Source organism: Amblyomma mixtum, chromosome 5, assembly GCF_055824585.1.
Source record: "Amblyomma mixtum isolate Tamu chromosome 5, ASM5582458v1, whole genome shotgun sequence".
In the NCBI taxonomy this organism is placed as follows: domain Eukaryota; kingdom Metazoa; phylum Arthropoda; class Arachnida; order Ixodida; family Ixodidae; genus Amblyomma; species Amblyomma mixtum.
The window spans coordinates 127289139-127294920 of NC_143016.1; the positions used below are offsets into that span (position 1 = coordinate 127289139).

General features: G+C 50.5%; 1 pseudogene; it reads left to right on the forward strand.

The window, feature by feature from the left end:
- Positions 1-2920: 2920 nt before the first annotated feature.
- Positions 2921-4469, forward strand: LOC149343659 (uncharacterized; annotated as a pseudogene).
- Positions 4470-5782: the final 1313 nt, after the last annotated feature.

A 5782-nucleotide genomic window follows, 5' to 3' on the forward strand; every position in this document is an offset into this window, starting at 1 on the left:
GATTCGTATACTTCGATAGAATAGTTGTGGCTCACTTTTAAAATCAGAAAAGGCAGTCTCTGACAAACACAATTTACACAAGGATTCAATGCCGAAGTTTCTATTTTGCATAAAATATAACGCTGTTGAGTCACGTACCGGTAAGTTTTCAATGAAGCGGACACCTTCCTTCTCTAATAAATATAGGCCTTCCGTGTTCGGCCTAGCAGTAGTGCCCCATACAAGCAAACAGTAATGAAGCCGCCAGTGAACGATATTAAAGTAGCGCTCGTAAATAACGATATAACAGTAGACGGAACCTGATAAGCACATCAGTTCATTGGTCGACATTGCGTTTAATAAAGCGAACATGACAAGACCAGCGATAGTGTTCATGAAATCGGATGCCTAAAAATTTGACATTTGAAATTCATTCCAGCGGTCACGATTGAAATGCCACTTATTACTAATACGAACTGCTCTGTTAAGAGAACTAAAAACAATGTACTTTGTTTTGTCAACATTTAACAGTTCATTTGCAACAAGCCAGTCAGATAGATATATAAGCCATAAATTTACGCGAGGAATTAAGGAAGCTAAATTATCTATAGAAAAAAAATACACTAGTATCCTCAGCATAAAGGATAACGGAAGTAGTTTGTGGGATAGATACAATGTCGTTGATGTACAGGAGAAACATGGTAGGTGCTATGATTGAGCCCTGAGGAACACCAAATTTGATAAACTGCAGATCGAACGTGGCATTATTAACTAAAACATACTGAGAACAACATGAAAGGCAGTTTTCTAATAATTTAAGTGAGATTGTTCCTATTCCATAATACGGCAACTTGCTAAGAAGTACAATATGCTTGAGTGAATCAAACGCTTCGCTGAAGTCTAGGAAGACACCTAATGTGTACAAATGAATTCCTATGTTTTTAGTGAGTTAATCTTTAATACTAAGCAACGCACATTCCGTTGATTTCCTCTTTTGAAATCCGTAGTGGCTAGGGGAAATCAACCGATGTTTATTAAGATAATCGGTTATCCTATTATTACTCGCTTACTCTACTATTTCGAAAAACAAAGGAAGAACTGATATAGGTCTATAGTTACTAATTAAACTCGCAGCACCGCCTTTGAGCAATACCGCTACACGTGCCACCTTCATATTTTCGGGGAAATTGCCTGCTGTAGAGATTTGATTTTTTGGATGGCAACGGAGGTGAACAATAAGTTTGGCAATTACTTTAATTGGTGTAAACCTAAATGCCATCAAAACCACACGAGCAGTTTGTTTTCGGCTTAATATTATATTATTAAACTTGTGGGCCTTTATTAGGGGAGATAAACACGTTGTCCCCTCTTAAGCGCTGCTGACACTGTTCAATGCCGCGCGGACCCCACTCCGTGGTCGCGAGCGCTACCGAGCGCACGGCGACCACGGTGGGCCTTGCTCTGCGGGATGAAAGGAACGACACACTGGCTGCCACAAACAAGGCATTTACTGCTATAACAACAATAACGCCAGCTAGCAACAAAATACACTGAGGAATCGAGGACGTCCGACTCACCAGCACGGTTACGAGCGAATGTTCGCCCACGCTAGGGCAAAGGAAAACTTCGAGGCCGGACGGGACGGGTTCGGCGGGAGCCGCGAGCGAAAGGTCCACGCGCTTTCCCGATGTCGAGCAGAAGAGTGCCCTGTGTTCCCCGCGCGCGCGCAGCAAAACACGCCATCCGTGGCGCTCGTTTCAGTGCGACGCGAGCGCCTCTCCTGTTAGTTAAACTAACACAACTAAGGGGAGTGCGTTGCGGGTAAGCTAACCAAAGTAGGGGGTGCAATGCGGAAAAGGGAACCACAGAGGACGAGTGCGTACCCACATTCCCCCAACCTCAAATAGACCCACGCGCCTGCAAGTTACATGCTATGCAGGAGTCTCCTGGTCTTCATGCACTTGAGCCAGGTTGTCGTGATCGTACTTCGGGCCACGTGGGCCCGATCAAGCTGCTACCGTGAACAGTCGACAAGGCCGACGACCTCGCGACGGCGGTGGTGCAGTGGGGTGCTTGGGATGCCCCCCCCCCCCCCCCCCCCCCTCCGAGCCTAAGTAGATTAGTGCAGCGGAATGCGGGTGACCGTGGCAGCAGCGACGAAGGCAGGAGATGTGGAGGAGGTATTGTCAGCGCAACCACAGCGGAAGCGGAGGCGACGTGGTGGCGCCAGTCACGCTGGCTGTTAATTGAAGACCTCTGTGTCCCCGACTCGTGTTCTGGACACCCGGCGGGGAAGCAAGTTCATTCACCCGCTGGAAGACTGCGGGAGATTCCTTTCCAGCCGGGCTGGATTAGTCAGCATCTCCCCCTTCCCATCGACCCAGCTGCGAGAGAGTGGAACAGCACTGCCGTGGGTGGTAACACCAGCGTCTACTTCGGTCCATCCGACTGGACAGTGCTCTTCGAACTTCATTCCCCAGCCAGGGATCTGGGGAATCAGAACACTATTTAACTCGGCTGTGAGTGTGGCCGAGAGACGCCTGCTAGCTCCAGTCGACTACGGTTGACGAAGACGTTCCCTTCCACTGAGAGGCATTCTCAGTCCCCCTTTATAAATAATGTAAATAAGTGTATGAAGTTTTTCATTACCTTCCTCTAAACCCAGTCTCCCATCCTCCTCGTCCCATCACCGGTCTCCGGCCATGCTTCCCGGGTCGCAACAACTGGTTGGCAGCGGTGGGATCGTCTGCGTGGTGTCCGTGCTCCGGTTTTGGTGAGTGTATTGCCTTCTCTCCTTGAGTATTGCCAGGCTTAGCATTTCTGCTGCTCTTCCTGGTAATGTAAGTTGGTTGTAGTAGCCTGTTCGGACTTGAACCTTCCTTTGCACCAACACCCTTGAGAGACTTGCGATCACATTATTAACGAGCACTTAAGGGCAGTCATGGACTGGCAAAAGCTGCGTAAGATGGACCTGACCTCCTTATCGGGGGAATTAGGGATTGATTGTGGGAAAACTATGAAGAAATTGCAGGTTGTCAGTGCGATAGACGACCTCGGTTTTGAGGATGAGGAGATAGTGGAGCACTGGGAGGAAATCAAAAGAAGAGAGGAATTGGAGGAACAAAAAAGAAAGAGGAGTTAGAGGAACGAAAAAGAAAAGAGGAGTTAGAGGAAGGAAAATGAAAAGAGGAGTTAGAAGAACGGAAAAGAAAAGAGGAATTGGAATTGCAGGAACGAAGAAGAAAAGAGGAATTGGAATTAGCTGAACAAAAGAGGAAAGATGAGGTGGAGCTAGAAAAGAAGCGACTAGAGGTGAAGCTAGCTGAAGCTCAATCAAAAGCAGGCACGACCTCTGTGGTGAGCAGTCAGTCATCAAAGCCGCCCAAAATTAACGACCTGATGTCACCTTTCAAAATGGGCGAGGATATCGGGCTGTTCATTTTGAACTTTGAGCGCACGTGCGAAAGGCATAACTTTCTTCGCACAACTTGGCCTCAGCACCTTTTGACGGTTCTGCCATGTGGGGCTGTCGACGTGCTTGCTCGGCTGGCAAAGGCGGAGGCGGATGATTATGATAAAGTAGAGGCCACTTTGCTAAAAAGGTACCGCCTGTCAGCCGACGCCTTCCGTCGACGGTTGAGAACCACGGGGAAGCAGCCCTCTGAGTCATTTCCTGATTTTGCGTACTCTCTTAAGGCAAATCTGATCGAATGGCTCAAGGCCGCGGAGGTTTATGAGGACCGTGACAAAGGTGTAGAAAAGATCTGTTTAGAACAGTTTTACAACTGTCTAAATGAGGAAAGGCGGCTCTGGGAGCAAGATAGGCCCGAAAAGAAACGCTTAGAGCGCGCCGCCGAGCTCGCAGAAGAGCTCCAGGTGAGGCGCGAAACAGGAAAGGAAAGCTTGCGGGCAGTAACAAAGCCCTACAGGGAGTTCGGGAGGCGCCCATTGCGGAATGAGAATAAAGCGGCCCCACCGAGGGTAGAGAAAGGGGCAAGTGAGGAGGACCGCGAAAAAGATTCCGTCGATAGAAATGACGCGGACAAAGAAAAAAAGAGAAGGATCGTGCTAAAGCCTTCGAGGCGAGGAGACCGGCAGTATGTTTCTACTGTAACGAGCCAGGGCACATCGCGAGTGGCTGTCGAAGGACTAAGCTGGTTTTTTCGCTCACTACTCTCGACGAGGAAAATGTGCGCCTACTAGAGCCGTACAATCGTGAAATGACCGTGAATGGGCGACGGTGTCGCGTCCTGCGCGACTCCGCCGCCACAATGGATGTAATGCACCCTTCGCTCGTTTCACCGAAAGATTTCACTGGGGAAAGCGCGTGGATCCGGCAGATGGCCCAGGAGGAGAGTGTCTGTCTTCCGGTCGCGCGCGTCACCATTGAAGGCCCGTTTGGGGTGCTGCATACCGAAGCGGCGGTGTCACCAACCTTGCCGGAGCAGTGCCCCTACCTATTTTCAAACCACTCGGAAGACGAGCTATAGAGAAGAGGGGCTTGAGCTACAACGAAACTCATAACAAAGGCACTAGCGATGATTTGTTTGAACTAGCTGGCAACAAAGAAATGTGTAACAGGGCAATATCGAACCCTCAGAGCCATGCCGATTTGAAAGGGAAGGACGAGGCAAAGGCAGCTCAAGGTCAGATAGACTGCGAAAAATCTCATCTGAATGTAGCTGGTGAGACACCCGAGAAAGGTCCTTTGAAGGTAGATGACGACAGAGTCGCAGCGGCCAGCTACAGAACGCCAGACAGTAAAGCACCGAGCTTAGACAAAATCACTGAGGCGTGCGAATTTTCAGAGAGGTCGTTACCTAGCATTGACTATAGGGCTATGGTGGTTTTGCTGTGCGAGGAAAATTCCGCACGCGACGAGCCTCCGGGAATTACTGTGTTGGCTTTTGACGATGCGGCGAGGGCCGGCACCTTAACACGTGACGGCACCGCCATAACAGAAAGCAGTCGCGCACTGAAAGCGACAGGTGAAAGATCGATTGTAAGCGAGGAATGCGCATCAGCGCTGCATCAAAACAAAGGTCATCTCAAGAATGAGGGAACGACCGCCGCACGCGACCGAACACCCGACAAAGAGCAGCTCAGTGTAAGCAATATCGCAGCGGCTAGGTACAGACCGCAGGAGAGCGAACCATCGTGTTCAGCGGATATCACGGGAGCGATCTGTTGTTCAGATGAGCCGTCGCCTGACACTCTGAGCAAAGCGCAAGTGGCTTTGCTGCGCGGGAAAAATGGCGGAAACGATGAGCCCTTGAGAATTGATGGCTCGACAAAGGCGAGAGCCGGCAGCTTAGCATTTGTTTGCAACACGAGAAATGTTGACAGAAAAAGAAAGTCAACCGGCGAAATTTCCGGAAAACGGCTACGCGTGAAGGCATGTGACGCGGGCGGCGTGCTGGGGAGAAGGGTGCAAGGTCCCCGCACAAAAGAGCGCCACAGAAGACCCGCGAGTCGAAGGGGGACGCAACATGCCGGGCGTGGGCCACTTGCTCTATTGTTGGACCGCAGCAAGGGTTGTCATGAGACATGTGACACTTGCTGCCTGCTGAAGAAAGAAGCGCGCGGCCGCCAGACAAAAGGGCGCCGTAGAACGCGCGCGGGTCAGACAGAGACGAGACATGCAGGGAACCGGGAGAGGGGGAAGCGCCCCTCTCGTGCAACGCTTTTTCAGCGCTGCCCGGGCTTTGCATGCCAGTCGAAAAGAGACGGAACTAAACAACCCCGCAGCTTTTTGGAAACCTTAGCTGGTAGAACGGCCGCCCGACCGCGCCGGACGCGGTTG